Genomic DNA, 16,924 nt, shown 5'->3' with positions numbered 1-16,924 from the left:
CCTGGGATAGGCCAGCTGATAGCTGAGCCTTGATAGCCAGTGCCGCCATCTCTCTTTTCACTTCGCCAATGCTTTGAAAGGAAGTGGGAATAAAAGGCAAGGAGCAGAATGCCCAGTTGTCCAGCAGAGATTTCTTTGGACTAAAGATCACCTAACACATTTGTTTCTGCTTCCTTCTTCCTTATTAACCGTGTCTGGCTTGCCCCACAGATGCTGGCTCCTGCTTCCTTTCCCCTCGGCTACACCTTTTTCTCCACTCTTAACTTTCCCAATTCCTACTATTTTTGAGATCTTATCAATGACCTGCATCCCAAGTGTGACCTTTGAAACTTCCACAGAAAAAAGCGATTTGGTTGTATAAATTATTTATTCAAGTTGCAGTGGGTGGAGTACAAACTGCCCAAATATAACAGGGCAACTGCTTCAATTTTGATGGGCACTTTGGAACACCATGGAATTTGCTGCAAGGATAACAGCATGTTGAAAAAAAAATGATGAAATCAATGCCCATGGTAAATTCCTGAGGCTGTTTTTTTTTTTTTTCCTCCTGTCTCTCACTCTGCCTATTTCTGTCTTTCTCTTTTTTTAAAGGGTTAAAGTGGGTGGGCTTTAGAGTTTTACAAGAGAACTATTAGTGAAAAACAATCTGATACATTCAACTTACTAAGGCCCTACTCTTTCCCTCTAATCTTTCAGCAGGACCCAAGGGAGGCTAAAGTTTAGATCCCTCTATTCTCCACAAGAACTTTGATTCACTATTAAATTCCGTCTAATGAAGATGACTTTGCCGTCCACGGCCATCAACAGGCTTCGTGTGGGACAATGCAGAATCCACCCTGTATAGAGGGACATTGTTCTTTCTTCTGAGTTCCCCGCGTTGAATAGGATCCTGTGGAAGTTCACATGCAGAGGAGATCTGTGAGGTGAGCCACAGCACTCATCTGTGCTGTGCCCTGGGAAGGAATGGAAGGAAAGAACTATTTTGCTGATGTCCTGCAGGGTAACAAGTTTATGATAAAAGCAAGCATGTCAGGAGGAGGAAGGAAGAAAGGGAGGAAGGAAGGGAGGGAGAAGGAAAGATGGAGACAGATGGATAGGATGAGTGGAGAGAGGGAGGGCAGAGATGTCTCTTGATGCTAAAAGTTACAACCTATGTCAGTAGTTGCACAGAGGCTGACTACTTACTTGTCTTGCAGATAAAGACCAATCAGGACAATATGCCAGTGTGAGATGTACAGAACTTGCTTTACAGTATAATGAATTTCAGGTACATTACCATCTATCCAAGAAACATCACCTCTCACAGAATAAAATTTGATTTTGAAATCAAGGTATATAACAAAACTCTGTAATTATCTTTCTTCCTTTATTTATTATTTATACTACATATTAAAAATTAGTAAGAAGTTAAACAATGTATTCAAAGTTAGACAAATGTTGGCATAGGCCTGTAGTCTCAGTTATCATGGAGGATTAGGCAGGAGGACTACAAGTTCAAGGCTGGCTGGGCTTCAGAGTTCAAGGCTAGCCTAGGAACTTTTCTTTTTAATTTGTTTTTAATTTATATATTCACTTTATATCCCGAGCGTAGATTTTAGCCCCTCCCTCCTCTCCTCTCATCTCTTCCTTCTCTCCCCCCTCCCCCCCGTCCCCTTCCCCTTGTCTTCAGAAAAGGGGAGCACATCAAGTTATATTAGCACTGAGCTCCTCCTCCTCATCTGCTGAAGCCAAGCAAGGCAGCCCTATTAGGGCAAAGTGATTGAAAGCAGGCAACAGAGTTCATGTCAAAGACCGGCTGAGGAGCTTAGTGAGAGCCTGTCTCAAAAACAAAGACAAATGAGGGGCTGAGGCTGTAGCTCATTGGTCAAATCTCAGTACTGAAGAAGTAAAATTAGAACAATGAAGACATGAGCATGATGGGTTTCCTGTGGTCAGCAATGACCAGGATAATAGAACCAGAGAAGGAGATTTGTGCTTCTAGGAGACAGCACAGCACATGGCCATTTGCTCTGAGCACATTTTTTTTCTCCCCCAAATTCTGCCACCTACCACCTAAGCAGCTAAGACAAAGCACATAACCTCCCAAATTTTAATCTACATGTGCATGAAATGATAATTACTGTTCAGAGAATGAGGCTTTGTCTGCTGTACGGGTATGAAGATTTTCTTTTGAGATAAACGCATACGAAGAACCTGGAAGAATAATAGAGCACAAGTAATACATGAGCTGTGTGTACTTCTGCTTAATTTACAAGACACCATGAGCACCGTTAGTTAGCAAAACACTTGACTGGTTAGCAAGAAAAAACAATTTAACATGCTAAAGAAAAGCATGATTTATAACTGAAAGTTAGCACACAAAATATGATTTATAACTGAAAGTTAGCACAGGGTGAAATGCTAATTGCAGTATCACTTTCTCTATTTAATTGGTAAGAAAAACAAGTGATTCTATTAGATCAAACTTCCCACTGATGGGAACTACATGCTTGCTGGGAGGGATAAAGAAAGACACCTTGGGGTGGGGGCACTGGAGAAAGGGTTCAGTGGTTAAGAGCACTGACTGCTCTTACAGAGGACCTGGATTCGATTCCCAGCACCCACATGGCAGCTCACAACTGTCTGTAACTCTTTAGGAGTTGACACCTTCACACAGACATATGTGCAGGCTAGACACCAATGCACATAAAATAAATAATCACAAACACACACACACACACACACACACACACACACACACACACACACACATATCTATGACAGCTGCCAGAGACCTGCTATAGTAAGTTAAACCTGGTATAAGTTAAACCAGTGGACAAAGTCTAGAGGCCACGAGTCTTGGAAGCTGGCACAGCTCTGGTGAGGTTTTGGCTTGAAGATTTTGCCTGAGGGAGACCCAGCTGATGCTTTATGCAAGTGCATCCTGGGAAGACATCTATTCTTCATGGCAGGAGGCCCACTCAGTGCTGCAAACAACTATCACCTGGGTAGACCTCTGTACTTTTTGGGGTTGAAAATCCCCCAAGGCAGAGGTTGTGACTGTGAGAGACCAGTGGTGAGGGATGTGCACTGACGTACACAGCCACCCCAAATGGAGGTCTGGATGGCATGTGTGGCCTTACCTGGAGAAGGCCGAGGAGGTTATGTGGCAATTCTTTGTTCTATGTCTAACATCTCAAATGAAACGCTTACAAACGCTTACGACTTCAAAAGTGTCACAGCATCCAGGAAGCTGAGGAGGCAGGATTAACAAGTTTAAGGCCAGCCTGTGATACAGAGTAGGATTCTGTCTGAGAAAGCTTAACATTTAGAAAGAAAGTAGCTTGTACATGGCTTGCTTCCCTTAGCCACTCTGTTATTTGTGGGGTGTTCATTAACTGCCAGTTTTTATACTAAATTTGTTACAGTCTCTGAGTTTCTAGAATTTTCATTCTGGCAGTGCATTTACTACAAAGAAAACTAAAAGAGTGTAAATTGATTTATTCCATTCAGGATTCTTTATCATGGACCCAGCTTCGGGGCAGAAGTTAGGCATACCATAACTGTGGCTCTAAAATCCTAAATTTACACCCCAATTTCTAATGTCAGATTTGTAGTCTCCACTCAGAGCTGCTCTGTCCAAACCCTCTTTATTCACCTCCTTATTTGGTTAAGAGATGAGGTTAATATTTTGTCTTATAAACATTTTTGTGACCAGGATATAATAAATGTTAAATAAATATTTATTTCTTTAAGTTTTATTTAAAATTATTCAAAATTTATATCTAACACATATACTGTGAAACTATGGCATTTGGACGAAAATGGATGGAATGTGTGTTTACATATATATATATATGTTCATATGTGTGTGATGACAAAAGTATGAAGAGGATCAAGAAGGGGGGAGCAATGGAATTCATGTGTTGAAAAAGAAAAATGGAGACAATCTGGGGAAAGAAAAGTCATATGTTGAAATGGAGATGGCGGAAGATAGTCCATGGAAGACAAGAATGAGGGAAACAAAGTACAATGATGTATGTCAAAAAGGCCACGATGGAACCCATTACTTTGTATGCTAAGTTAAAAATCAATTAGGTTAGTTTAGTCAGGCTCAGTGGCGCATGCCTTGGGGAGGCAGAGGCAGGCCAATCTCTGAGTTTGAGGCCACCCTGGTCTACAAAGTGAATCTAGGAGAGTCAAGGGTACACAGAGAAATCCTGTCTCAAATAACCTTAAAAAAATTAATCAGGATTTTTAAAAATGCATAAAGAAATTTCATTATAAAATTTACACAAATATTTCCTGTGTTGTGGCATAAGTCAGTTGGGAGGCTGAGGCAGACTGAGAGTTCTATGCTATCTCAGACTACATAGATCCTCTCTCAAGAACCCTCAAAGAATACAATTTAAATTTTATGTGGATGTGTGTTGCTGGGGACACCAGCCAGTTGACGTTGGTTGCAAACATCTTTTGTAGGCCTGTTTAAAATGTCTGACAGAAGCTGAAGAGCTTCTACCAGTCCATGTGCACCACTGGAGAGTCTGAAAACCTTTGATGACACACTAGTGAAACACTCACAAGCCCTTTATCAGATCACCTAGCAAAAGTGAGTCTGGCCTAGCCTTCAATACTACAGCTTGGTGTGTGTGTGTGTATGCGTGTGCGCGCATAACTTTTTATTTTTTGTCATCCAATCAAGTACTTATTGTGGTCAATTGGACCATTTGGCTGCTGTTTGGAGCCATAGAGCTTTCATTGAGCTAATGTCATAGTCTTAAGGCAAAGACTATGGCCAACCAAGTTCGTCAGAATTCCCGAAAGCTGTCACCTAGCACAGAGCACCAGGAGCTCATAGGAAGGAGTGCCCTGATCGCTGCTTGTTTGGCAGCTGGGACCCTTCAGAGGCCTCGCGCTGCCTCCTTTGCCTTAAGCTGAGCCAGCACAGCAGTGCAGAGAGAAGCGCTTGATTTTCTTGCCCAGGTGACAAATGACACCACAAATGCAGTTTCTTCCCTTTTAATGGTGAGCTTTTACATTGGTCCTCAAGTACCCCAAGGCACTAACTGTGAAAGAGGAACACTTCTGTCTCTATATGATGATCTGAACCACCAAGAGCTTCTGTGGATCATTGTTTGCTGTGAGAAACAATGTTAAAGACTGTGTTCCACGACAATTACTTTCACCTTTCATTGGGCTTTCAAATCTTTGATATCAGTAGACTTTTTCTCTTTTTCAGACCCTTTTAATTTTTAGTCACTTGTCTCAAATGCTGATCATATTTCTGAGAAGTTATTTTGTGGAAAAAAAAAAACAGAGCAAGATAGGGTTGCCACATACTTCTCTTTTCTTTTCTGTGAAATTATTTCGGACTAAATTTGTGGTGACAAGATTGCTTCTCTCTAATAGGTTCTGCTGCCATGGGAGGAGGCTGTTGAAAAGAGCAGTAGCCAAGGCCTCCTCTCTATCCTCACATCCTCTTTCACAAATACAGAAACCTTGGCTTTGCATGGGAAAATGTGTAATGACTCCTGCTAATGATGCAGTGTTTAAAAAAACAACAAATGTTATAGCCTGTACCAAAGCTGATCAGTGCCACATGACCAGTGTTCTTTTGCAGAATAACGGATGATTTGAAATGCACTTTTAAAATCTTCATAGAACGAGAGTAACTGCTACTTAATATCTGAAATGAAGCAAAAGAAAGAAAAGAACAAGGAAAAGGAAAAAGAAAACAGGCAAGTACTTACAGGTCCTGTAAGTATAAGATCTGTGCTCATCATGCTTTCTTTCTGAATTATTTTTTTTTAATTTTCCTTTTTGGAAAATAGTTTTTGTTTGCTTGTTTGTTTGTGGCGACAGGATTTCTTCGTGTTACAGAGCCCCCTATGTCGTGGACTTGGTCAGTAGAGCTGACTGGCCTCCAGTTCACAGGTATCTGCCCGCCTCTGGCTTGTGGAAGACGTGATTGCACACCTCGCCTGGGCAGCACCGTGGCAGGGAAACAGGTGAGCCAGCCTGAAGGAGTAGCCACACTGAGAGCTGACCCAACCCCTCACCAGGTGCAACACTCTGCAGAGTGAGCCTGGCGCCTTGCTGGGGCACTGCTGGAGAGCTGGTCCTGCTGGTAAGCGTCTGGGAGAACCGGCCAGGTTGGTATGAATGTAGGAGAGTCTGGCCCACCCTTTGGTGGCTGCAACACTTGGGTCAGCTGGCCCCACCCCTTGCCTGGGCAAAGCAGGAAAGCTGGCCCTGGTGGCACAGGCTCAGGACACTGTGGGCCAAGCAACTCAGCTACCACTAAGGCCCAGATCCAGGGCTTTGAGTTAGCCCACCCCAATATCTACCCCATCTACAAACTGCTGGAGCATGTGAAGGGGCTGGTCCTGCACAACCGAAGCTGCAGGACCCCCATGACACAGGGCAACAAGCCATCTGAGAGGAGTTGCAGTGAAGGTCCAGTATTGACAGACCAACGGCTCGTTACATTACAAGGAAATGTAAACGCACAAGTAACATTTACAAGCTGTTTGGGCAAAAGAGTACATGCTGTGTGACACACTGGGGCACGCCATAGCTTCCACGGTGGGGCATTTTACTTACGTATTCATTTTTCCTTTTGCAGGGAGGTTACAAGGGTGAAGGATGGATAGGAAGGATGGGGAGATGAGTGGGATTGGAGTGCATGATGTGAAATTCACAAAAAAGTCATTAAAAAGCTTTTACCAAAAGAAAATGTTTTTTTTAAAAATACAATATATATTTGATTACAGTTTCCCTTCCATCTTTCTGTTTCTCTATAGAAAATGAACATGCATCTAAAGAATAATAATAAAATAAGATAAAAAAACCCCAATGTATCAGGACAAAACAAATAGAAGAAAAGGAGCCAAAGAAAAAGCACAGGAAGCCTGAGAATGCCTGGACCACACCAGCCAGAAAACCAGGTAAGCTAACTGCAGATTTTCATCTCTCCTTCTTTTCCTCTATATCCAATCCCCCAGTCTCATACCCAGCTCTGTCGCAGACTACCTGCTGTGGCCTTTCTTCACTTGCTGCCCTCATTCCCAAAGGACTAAACAGATCCCTGTAAAACACTCTGCTCTCTGCCCTCCTGTGCACCTCCTCACCTGTACTCCTTCTAGCTTATCCCAATTTCTAAGTGTCAGTTTCCAATACTTAGGAAAACATTTTACCTGGAGCCCTCAGTAGCCACACCCATCAGGATTTTAGAAGAATTTCCTATTAGGCAACATACAGCTACCACATCCTCCAAAGAACAAAAGAGGGCAAGAGAAACCAAGGAACAAAATACCATCCAACAAAGACAAGACCAGATATCATCACCTAGAATTGCAGTCTTCCCAGACCCAGATGCTTAGATGCCAGTGTAAAACCACAATCAATTACAGGTAGCCAAATATGCCTCTACTTGAGTCTAGCAACCCTACTAAAGTAGGCCCTTGGTACTGCAACATAGTTGAAGCACAAGACAAAGACCTTAAAAGATCCTCTATAAATGTGATAGAAGTCCTTAAAGAGGAAATGAATAAAACAGTTCAAGACTTGAAAGTGAAAATATCAATAAAAGGAAATCCAAACTTAGGAGATTCTGAAAAATTTAAGAGCATTATTCACTCAAGCCTCACCAACCGATGAGGAAAGATATAAGAGAAAGAATCTCAGGTATTAAGGTACAATAGAAGAAATGGATACCTTGGTAAAAGAAAATGTTAAATCTAAGAAAATATGGCACAAATCATCCAGGCAATATGAGACATCAAGAAAAGACCAAATCTAAGAATAGAAATAGAGGAAAAAGAAGAAAGTCAGGTTAAAGGCACAAAAAATATTTTCAATTAAATCACGGCTGAAAATTTTCGTAACCTAAAAAAATGCCTAGCGAGGTACTAGAAGCATAGAGAACACCAAATAGACTAGACCAGAGAAGAAATCCTTCTCAGTGCACAATAGTCAAAATACTGAATGTACAGCAAAAGATATTAAAAGCTGCATGGGAGAAAGAGCAAGAAAGACATAATGGAATTACACCTGTCTTCTTAACAGAGACTCAACAAGCCAGAATGGACTGAACAGATGTGCTGCAGACTCTAAGAGACCATAGATGCCATTCCATACTACTACACCCGGCAAAACTTTCAATCATCATAGATGGAGAAAATGAGATATATCATGATAAAGCCAAATTTAAGCAGTATGTATCTACAAATCCAACCAACCATCCAGAAGGGCCCAGAAAGAAAATTTCCACATAAAAAGATTAACAAGTAATAAATAATACACACCAGTAAATCAAGAGGGGAGAAGCTTGTGTATGTATGTGTGTATAAAAATATTTATTAGTAGTAGGAGTCTTTTCTAATACCTTTCCTAGTTCTTAAATAATTGACACAGAGACCTATTAGATTTATTCAACAAGCTTTACAGTATTATAACTGGGCAGATACTCATCTATTCTAACCCAGTTATGCTGGTCTGGCTACCTCTCAGCCATGAACATTTTGTTACTTGCCATCTCTGACTCCTTGGCCTTCCGGTGTATCTCTCTGTCCTCATGGTAAACTCTTGGTGCTTTTTCTCTCCCTTCTTCCTTTTCCCTGTTTCTACCCCCTGAATGGGAACAGAAGTCCTGCCTCCTGTCTCCTCTGCCCTGTCATTGGCTGGTTAGCTTTGTATTAACCAATCAGAGATAACAAGGAAGCATTGTTTGCACAGTATTGATAGAGGAGATTCTTCAATGATCCTGACAATGCCCTGGACTGCAACCAGCTCTCCCAGCACAGAAATCAGCATCTGAATGCACAGTGCACAAAAACATCCCAAAACACAACCAATAGCAAGAAATAACAAACACTGTTCATTGATATCTCTCAATACCAATCGTTTCAATTCCCCAATAAAAAGACACAGATTAATAGAATGGATGCCAAACCAGGTTCTAGTCTTCTGCTGCATCCAAGAAACACACCTTAAGATCAGTAATACACATCAGCTCATGATAAAAGAATGGAAAAAGATATTCCAAGAAAATTGACCTAAGACTCAAGCTGGTATAGCCATTTCAATATCTGACAAAATGGACTTCAAACCAAAACTAATCAGAAGAGATAAGGAAAGAACTACATACTTATCAAAGGGAAAATACACCAGAAGGACATTGAAGTTCTTAACATCTGTGCATGAAACACAAGGACACCCAAGTTCATAAAAGAAGCATTACTATAGCTTAAATCACATATTGATACTCACACACTAATATTGGGAGACTTCAGTGCCTAGCTCTTACCAATGGACACGTCATGCAGACAACAACGAAACAGGGAAATACTTGAGCTAACCACTGTTATAAACCAAAGGGACTTAACAACGCCAAATGGATCAAAGACCTTAACATAAAACCAGGTACTCTGAAACTGATAAAACAGGATAGGGAAAGCCTTGTACTCATTGTTAGTAGAAAGCATTTTCTGAACACAACACTGATAGCTCCTACACTAAGATCAACAATTAATAAATAGGACCTCATAACACTGCAAAGCTTCTGCATGGCAAAGAACACTATCATTGGGACAGAATGGAAAAAGGTGTTTTGTTTGTTTGTTTGTTTGTTTTTGACCAACTGTGCATCTGATAGAGGGCTAATATCCAAAGTATATAAAGATCTCAGAAAACTAGATATCAAGAAAACAACTCAATTTTGAAAATGAGGTAGAGACCTAAACAGAAAGTTCCCAATAGAGGAAACTCAAAAGGCCGAGAAACAATTAAGAACTGTTCAACATCCTTTGACATCAAGGAAATGCAAATCAAATGGATGGAACCTATATCCGACATTGCTTAGGCGACCAAGAACCTGAGACTAGGTTCTCCTAGCCTAGGGACCTAGGAGAAAACCAAATACTATTCAAAACAAAACAAAAAACAAAACAAAACACAAAAACAACAGAAAACCAAAAACCAAAAAAATAAAACCAAAACAATAAAACTGTAGCAATAAAATGACTCCTAACGATATTCTCCTATACTTATAGATCAGTGCCTTGCCCAGGCATCATCAATGAAGCTTCTTCCTACAGAAGATAGGAAGAAATACAGTGACTCACAGCCAGACGTTATGCAGAATGAGAGAACTTAGAACACTTAGCCCTAAATGAGGTGTCTCTATCAAATTCCTCCCTTCAGGACTCAGGAAACCCTGCAAAAGAGAAGGCACAAAGAATCTAAGATCAAGAGGGGTGGAGAACATGAAGGAAGCAAGTTTCTTTAAATTAACATGATTACCACACATAGGAACTCACAGAGACTGAGACAGCATGCACAGATAGGCTCCTAGAACTGGAAGGAGAAGTGAGACTATGTCTCCATTTCTAACTCAGAAGCAATCTCCAATTTATTGCCTCTTGAAAATGAAAATCTAGTTTCCTCCAAGGATATCTCACTATTCTTAAGGGTAAGCTACATGCATAGCAGGAGTTGGCCAGGACAAATGTACTCAATGACATCTATGGGGCTTCTTTGTCATGGAGTGGGCCTTAAATCCAATTAGATGTCAATGGTTACTCCCACAAACTTTATGCCACTCTTGCCCAGGGCATGACATCTAGGGCGTATGTTAAATAAATGCAAAGGAAGCCATGCTGACAGCAAAGAGATTTAACTAGCAAACGTATGGATAATTCAAGGAGAAATATAGGTAGGTGGATTCTACTGGACTCAACCAGACTTGAATAAAGACCCTTTGTAGCCACACATTCCATTTCCTGTTTCTTTGCCTGATGCTGTGTTAACAGCTCTTAGGAAGTCCAGAGCATTTTCCTATTTGAGTGCTAGGGGAAGGTTTGTATTTGACATTCACTCCTTTCCAGACCATACTTTAAAAAATAGACGCATCAAAAATAATATTGATATATATTATATAATGTTGATACAAACTACATAATGTTTTAATTTTAAAGTTACAAAAATGTTACAGAATCCTACATAACAAAAGATTTTGCTTACTTTCTCAAAATGTTGACATGTTTAATAATTAATACTAAAAGACCATATCAGTATATTATTAAATAAAAACTTATTTAACAGCTTTCTTTTTATCATCAAAATCCTGTTTCAGCATCAACACTTTGACCAATGTTGTATTTATATTTCCAATAATTTTTAGTTATCTCTAATGTGAAATAACTTTTAAGAATTTCTTTTTCTAATTGTGTGTGTCTGTGTCTGTCTGTGTGTCCATGTGAGTGTAGACATCTATGGACACCAGAGATACTGAAACCTCCTGGAGCTGGATTTAGAGGCGGTTGTCATTTGGCCAATGTGGGTGGCCCACAAAAAAGTTCACTTTTAAGCAAGATCTTTTACTTGTTGAAGAATTTCCAGTGCCCAGCATTTTGAAGTGTCCAATAAGCACGTACTGAATGAATTAGGACTCACTAGCCAAGTGCTCATAGTGTGGCTAGGGTTCTCCTGTCAGCCCCTCGGATACTGTATTAGCAGAGCTAGCTAGCTCGGCTCCCTAACAGTGGAGTAAAGGGGAGTGCTGCAAACAGCCTTGTACTTCCCCAGTCACCATGGAATGGCCTTGGAAATTGCGTGTGCACATGTATGCGTGTACGTTTGCATATGTGTGTGCATGCACGATGAGAAAGGTAAAGCCCAAACAGAGTTACAGACCCTGAGAGTACACCGGTGGCCTGCCTTCATGATATGCCGGCGCAATACTGGTGCAAAACGTGGGGGACAGGAGTCACAAGCAACTATCTGATTGGAGTTAAGGCTCAGTCGTAAGATGGAGCTCAGGCTGGACACTACTCAGAGACCCAAGAACCTGAGACTAGACAGGCGCTGGGCCTGCAGGGAAATTAAATGCTGTTGTTCGACTAAAGGAACATTGTGATTTCAAATGACCTTGATGACACTCTGCTAAGCCTATACATCAGTGCCTCATGCAGCCATCATCAGACAAGATTCCTCTTGCAATAGATGGCAATTAACATAGAGACCCACAGCTGCACAATGCAGAGAGTGAGAGACTTTGGGAAACTTAGTCCTAAATGTGATGTTGTAAGATCCTCCTGAAAGGGTCAAGGAGGACCTTTGACCCTCTGCAGAGTATGAGGTCAAACAATTGTTAGAACTAGAGGAGATAGATGACTTCACAAAACAGTGTCTTCCAGACACAACAGGACTGACACACGCCCACAGACACTATCACAGCCTGCACAGGGCCTGCTCAGGTTGAAGCCAGATGGTTGAACCCAGTGCTGAGAAGGGGGAGTGGACACATGCTCCCATTCCTAATCAAGAAGCTACCTCTGATTGACATCACTTGCTAAGGAAAGTTAATTTTCTCCAAGAGTCATATAGGGTATATTAGCCATACCTTAATGGAGGTCCTATAACCAGCAGTAGATGACCAGAACAAAATTAAAATTAGCTCAATAATATTTTTGTAGATTTTAAAATCTCATATCGCTTTGGGAATTTTTTTTAGTGTTTTTTCCTCTTATATTACTTTCTGATTTTGTACTTTATGGTTGTATTATGGATTTTATTTGTGTGTGTTTTCTTGTGTCTATTTTTGAACATTCTGTTTTGTTTGCCTATTTGTTTTCTAACTTGAAAGATGTGTGGTTGTAGGTGCGTGAGGAGGGTGTTGGAGGAATTAGGGAGAGAGAAACCATGATCAGAATATATTGTAGGGAAAAAAATACTTTAAGGTTAAAAAAAATGGAAAAACAAAAACAAACCAAATTCAAGCTCATTCAATGGCAGGAAATAATAAAAATAAGACTAGAAATTATTGTAATAGAAACAAACAAAAAACAACAATACAAAAATAAACGTAATAAATGAATCTAGGAGCTGGTTCTTTAAGAAGAGAAATAACATGGACAGGTTCTTTGTCCAACTAACCAAAAGAAAGAAGAAAGGACCCAGATCAACAAAATCAGAAATAAACAGGGTAAATTATTTTAGTAGACACCACAGAAATCCAGAATATTATAAGGAAATATAAAAACTTTTTCTCCATTAAGCTGAAACACCTAGAATAAATGAATGCATTTATAGTTTCAGCCAAACTCAGAGACAAGACACAGTAAGAAATGGAAAGAAGTTTATTATGGTGTGCACACTCAAAAGATAAGTACAGAGATGGAGAAGGGAGAGACCACAATAATAATAATAATAATAATAATAATAATAATAATAATAATAATAAATAATAATAATAATGTAAAACAAGGACAGTTCAACAACTTAAAGAGACTCATAACAAAGAGAAATTTGAAATAGTAATGGAAAGCATTAAAACTTAAAAAAATGTCTAGGTCAACATAGAGTCACAGTAAAATATTATCAGAATTCAAATATCTATAGTTAATCCTACTTAAACTATTCAAAGAGATAGAAACAGAAGGAATACCTCCAAATTCCTTTTCTGAAGCTAGTCTCATTCTAGGACCAAAACCTGATAAAGACACAAAAATAACAAAAAGAAAAATGTAGGACAATATTGCTAATGAACATAGACTCAAAAATGTTAAATAAAATATTTTCAACAGAATACAGATATACATTAAGAAGACTAGCTACCATGTCCATATTTGCTTTATTCCTGAAATGCAGGTATAGCACAAAATATACAAGTCAATAACTCTAATGAACTACATAATGGTCTTAAAGAAAAAAAATCACATGGTCGTCTTAGTAGCTGCAGAAAAAGTCTTTGACAATATCCAACATGCCTTCATAACAATAGAAAATGTAGGACTAGAGAGAACATATCCCAGTACAATAAAAGATACGTATGGCTTTTCTCCCACATGGAGAAAAGCTTTTGACAATCCCACTGAAGTCAGGAATGGAACAGGAGTGTTCACTAGCACTATTTATTGCCAATTTTGTTGTCAAAGAAGCACTAGATGGAGCAATAAGGCTAAACAAGGAAATTAAAGGGATACAAATAGGGAAAGAAGTCAACCTATCCCTATTTGCAGATTACATCCTGGTATATATTAGAGATCCCAAATTTCCTGCCAGAAAATTTTTAGAAATGATAAATTCAACAGTGCGTCAGGATACAGAATCAATTTGCACAAATCAATAGCTTTTCTTTACATCAACAAATACAGCAAAGAAGAGTACGGACATACTCCCATTCACGATAGTCTTAACGAAAATAAAATATCTAGGAAGAAAACTAACCAAGAAGTGAAGAACCTCTACAATTAACCTGTAAAAAGAGAGAGAGAGAGAGAGAGAGAGAGAGAGAGAGAGAGATGGGAAAGACACTAGAAAATGGAAAGACATCACATGCTCATGGAACGGAAGAATTAACATTGTGAAAATGACAATTCTACTGAAAGATATTTAAAGATTCAGTGCAATCCCAACCAAAATCCCTGTATCATTCTTCACAAAAATAGAAAAACTATCCTAGAATTCATATGGAACCACAAAACATCCCATATATTCAATACACTCCTGAACAAAAAGAACAATGCAAGAGGGATTATCATACCATATTTTATGGTATATTACACAGCTATTATATTAATAAATATTATTATATTAATAAAATCAGTATACTACAGACACAAACATAGACATGTAGACCAGTGAAACAAAATTAAAGACCCAAACATAAATACACTTGATATATCAGCCACTTAATATATGGCAAAGAAACCAAAAACATAAGCTAGAGAAAAGAAAACATCTTTAACAAATGGTTCTGGGGAAATTGGATGTCCACAAATGAAAATAGACCTTGCAGAACATTAACTCCAAGCAGAAAACCTAAATGAAAACCTGAAACCCTAAAACTGTGAGGAGCCCCTACCTGATGCAGGTGTAGGAGACACTTTCCTGAACATTCTCTTTGCCCAGGGATCAAGATCAACAATTAATGCGTGGCACTTCATAAAGTTATAAAGTTTCCACACAGCTAATGAAACAATTAACATGGTGAGAAGGCAAGCCACAGAGTGGAAGACAATATTTGTCAGCTGTACATCTGGATAGAGGATTAATACAGAGAGTATACAAAAAAAACCTCAAAAAACATTCTCTATTGAATAGAGAATTCTCAAAACAAGAAAGAAAAAAAAAAGACTAAGAAATATCTGAGACAAAATAAAAACCAAAAAAACCAAAACCAAACACAAACAAACACACAAAGAAAACAGCATTGTCCCTGGAAATTATAGAAATGCAGATCAAAACAACTGAGATTTTATCTTACATCAGTCAGAATGGCAGATCTTAATGGAACAGCTGACAAGAAATGCTGGAGGATGACTAAGATACAGGATAACGCTAAGGGTTTGGTAGTGGTACACGTACTTTGGAAGTAACCATCGGCTTTCTAACTGGACTTAAAACCTCTTGTTTGATACTGTAAACCTAGCCAACTGCCTGAGGCTAGAGAAGTCATGTATCTTAGAGAAGAATCGAAAATGGTCAATTTCCTAAACCAGCATAATCCCCAACTACATTCTAAATATGCGTTCTTACACACACAGAGAAGTGTAGTCCTCACTCCTCATCAAAGAAACATTTCTTTTCTGGAGAAAAAGAAATGGAGACCACTGTAGAAAACCATAACTAGTCAAAATGCAGAGTTGTGGAGCCCAGTCCCAGTAGATGTACCTACAAAAGACGCCCACCTCTAAGACTCAGGGATTGTCATGGAAGACAAGGCAGAAAGACTGTAAGAGCTGGAGGATCATAAAGTTTGCTGTGAGATTGTGTCTTCTACTAATGTAGTATAGATGCTACACCCATAAAGTCTCATCAACATGACTAATAACCTAAGACAGGACCTGTCCCCTGAAGAAGACTGATTCTTCTCCTCTCAGCCACAAGTAATTGCCTACATCTCTTTATTTAGGGGTGAAACCTCCTGAGAGTTCCCCCACCCATGCTGACATATCAGTTGGGGTTGTCATTTTCCAGGTGAAGCTCAGGCCGCCATAATGCTGAGTCCCTGTCATCTACAGAAGACGCTGTCTGGCGGCAGACATCTTGACCTTCTGGCTCTCACAATCTCTCTCTTCCCTCCTCCATCATGTTCTCTGAGCCGTAGGTGTTGGGGTTGTGTTGTAGACATGTCAGTTGGGGCATGTCAGTCAGCTGCTTTCTGCATTTTTCACTAGCTGTGTCTTTCTGTAATCATCTTCTGAAAAAAGAAACTTATTTCCTGAGGAGTGAGAACTACATGCCCTTGTGTGTTATGAGCATTTACAATGCCATCAGGAATTACACTGGTTTAGAAAAGCAGTGCTGATAGGTTTCCCTCTAGGATCCATGACCTCACCAGTCACTAGTTGTGGGATAGTTTTACAGTATCAGGCCACGATTCCTTTCTATTAAGAGGGCCGTAAGTGCAATTAGATGGCTGTCTGTTATCCCCAGGCTCTAAGTGTCACTATTGTGCATTTCGGGATGTCTTACTATTCTGGTCACTTTCAGGGCACACAAATTTTATGTCTCTCAGGGATCAGTTGAACTCACTCTTTCTTCTTTGTTCTCCAGAGATGGTGCCATGCTCCCTGACTTGAACGTCTGCCCTCCATTCATCTCTCTCAAACACCTATTTACAATGACTTGTCTTTATTAAGTCCACTTGAGAGACTGCACCCTACCTCAGCACCCATCACTGCTTCATCTCTTAGGCCTGATGTTTTGTGCTAAGTTAATTTGTCCCTGTTTTCTTCTCCTTTTTGAAAGTGCTGTTATACTTTTCATGTGCATTTTGTTCCCCTATTATATTGTAAATTCCCGAGAATGAGAACAATGTCTTTGCCTTCATTTGCATATCTCCATGACATCCAGTTGAGAATGCCATTAGAAGGCAGGACTCATTAAATCAAATTTTCACTGATGAAATCATGTCTAGGTTGAAAAAGACATGGCTCAT

Source organism: Psammomys obesus, unplaced genomic scaffold, assembly GCF_907164565.1.
Source record: "Psammomys obesus unplaced genomic scaffold, mPsaObe1.curated_primary_1811, whole genome shotgun sequence".
Classification (NCBI taxonomy): domain Eukaryota; kingdom Metazoa; phylum Chordata; class Mammalia; order Rodentia; family Muridae; genus Psammomys; species Psammomys obesus.
This window is presented reverse-complemented; position numbering follows the sequence as displayed.